Raw genomic sequence first — 2,812 nt, forward strand, 5'->3', positions numbered from 1 at the left:
GGGGCATAGATATTTACAATTGTTAGATCTTCTTGTTGGATAGACCCTTTAAGTAGGATATAGTGTCCTTCCTCATCTCTTATTACAGTCTTTGTTTTAAAATCTAGTTTGTCTGATATAAGGATTGCCACCCCAGCTTTCTTTTGGTGTCCATTAGCATGGTAAATGGTTTTCCACCCCCTCACTTTCAATCTGGGGGTGTCTTTGGGTCTAAAATGAGTCTCTTGCAGACAGCATATTGATGGGTCTTGTTTTTTAATCCAATCTGATAGCCTGTGTCTTTTGATTGGGGCATTGAGCCCATTTACATTCAGGGTAACTATTGAAAGGTATGAATTTAGTGCCATTGTATTACCTGTAAGGTGACTGTTAACTGTCTGTTGTCTGTGTTCGTTTCTGCTCTTTGCTGCTTTTAGGTTCTCTCTTTGCTTAGAGGACCCCTCTCAATATTTCTTGGAGGGCTGGTTTCGTGTTTGCAAATTCCTTTAGTTTTTGTTTGTTCTGGAAGCTTTTTATCTCTCCTTCTATTTTCAGTGATAGCCTAGCTGGATATAGTATTCTTGGCTGCATATTTTTCTCGTTTAGTGCTCTGAAGATATCTTGCCAGTCCTTTCTGGCCTGCCACGTCTCTGTGGATAGGTCTGTTGCCAATCTAATGTTTCTACCATTGTAGGTTACATATCTCTTCTCCCGAGCTGCTTTCAGGATTTTCTCTTTGTCTCTGAGACTCGTAAGTTTTACTATTAGATGTCGGGGTGTTGACCTATTTTTTTGATTTTGAGAGGGGTTCTCTGTGCCTCCTGGATTTTAATGCCTGTTTCCTTCCTCACATTAGGGAAGTTTTCTGCTATAATTTGCTCCAATATACCTTCTGCCCCCCTCTCTCTCTCTTCTTCTTCTTCTGGGATCCCAATTATTCTAATGTTGTTTCGTCTTATCGTATCACTTATCTCTCGAATTCTGCCCTCGTGATCCTGTAGTTGTTTCTCTCTCTTTTTCTCAGCCTCTTTATTTTCCATCATTTGGTCTTCTATATCGCTGATTCTCTCTTCTGCCTCATTTATCCTAGCAGTTAGTGCCCCCATTTTTGATTGCACCTCATCAATAGCCTTTTTGATTTCGATTTGGTTAGATTTTAGTCCTTTTATTTCTCCAGAAAGGGTTTCTCTAATAACTTCCACGCTTTTTTCAAGCCCAGCTAGTATCTTTAAAGTCATGATTCTGAACTCTAGGTCCGACATCATACTAATGTCTGTATTGAGTAGGTCCCTGGCTGATGGTAGTACCTCTTGTTCTTTTTGCTGAGGTGATTTCTTTCGTCTTGTCATTTTGTCCAGAGGAGAATAGATGAATGAGAGAACAAAATGCTAACAGGTTTACAACGTCCCCAGCAAATATACTGTATACAAATCAGAAAAGACCTGAAACCAGGGGAAAAGAAAGGGAAAGAAAGAAAAAAAAAAGATAAAAACAAAAACAAAACAATACAAAAATAGCAGAATATGATCAAATATGATCAGGCTAGTGCATAGATCAGTGCCACACACTAGATTTTGGGCGTATTTTGGTCTGTTAGAAAAAAGTGCCTCCTAAAATTTTAAAGGAAGAAAGACATATATGTACAAAATAAGGGTTGATACAATGAAGGGATGGAAGATGACTGTAAAGATGAAAATTATAAAAGGTTTTATAAAAGGACTTGGTAAGATAAGTTGTTTGAAAAAAGAAAGAAGATTTAAGAAAAGAAAAAAAAAGGAAAAAGGGAGAGAATGTGATCAGGCAGGAGACTAGAACAAAGCCATACACTAGTGATTTAGGGTATATTTTGATCTGTTAGAAGAAACTGTACCTCAAAATTTTAAAGAGAGAACAACTTATATATATATGCCAAAAATAAGGGTAACTACTATGAAGGGATAAAATATGACTCTAAAAATGAAAAATGAAAAAAAACAGTCAACAAAAATTAACTTTGATGAAATAATGAATCATGGTTAAAAAAAAAAAGAAAAAAAAAGCCATGAATCTATGTGCAGTATTCCCCTAGCGCTGGAGTTCTCCCGTTCTCCTTGATCGATCAACTTGGTCTTGGCTTGCTGGCTGTTTGTGCTGATCTTCTGGGGGAGGGGCCTGTTGCTGTGGTTTCCAAATGTCTTTGCCGGAGGCGGAATTGCCCCGCCCTTGTCTGTCCGGGCTAAGGAAGCTGATCCGGTTTGCTCTCAGGAGATTTTGTTCCCTGCAAGCTCTCCGTACAGCCTTGGAGGACCAGGGCAGAAATGGTGGCCTCCCAATCTCTACCCGGAGGAGCCGAGAACTCGGGGCCCCGCTCCTCAGTGTGCCCCAGAGAAATCAGTCACTTCCGTGTCCCCGGTCTCCGGCCGTGCCCCGTGCTCACCCGGCCTGTGACCGAGCGTTGCTATCTCTGGTACCCGACCCCGCGCAGAGTCTCCAAACCCAGCAGATCCCTGCAGTGCGTTCCCGCACCGCTCCTCCCCGGGAAGGAAGGGGAGTCTCCCCGGATCTGCCGCCTGCTGGGTCCCTGCTGGAGGAGCCGTGCCCCGACTGGGCCGCGGGTCACAGTCTATGGCAACCCCGAGCTGAGAGCCCGCGACTCTGCTCCGTCTCTGCAGCCGGCTTCCCCGCTCCGATACCTGGGAGCTCTGGCGCACTCAGGCACCCCCGGTCTCTCTGTGACCCCGAGGGTCCTGAGACCACACTGTCCCGGGAGGATTCCACCCCCCGCTTAGCCACTGCAGCGACGTCCCTCCACGGAGCCAACTTCTAAAAGGTCCGATTTTGTGCTCCGCGGCTC

The sequence above is a fragment of the Callorhinus ursinus genome, unplaced genomic scaffold (genome assembly GCF_003265705.2).
Source record: "Callorhinus ursinus isolate GAN/ISIS: 27379988/994484 unplaced genomic scaffold, GSC_fseal_2.0 scaffold6, whole genome shotgun sequence".
In the NCBI taxonomy this organism is placed as follows: Eukaryota; Metazoa; Chordata; class Mammalia; order Carnivora; family Otariidae; genus Callorhinus; species Callorhinus ursinus.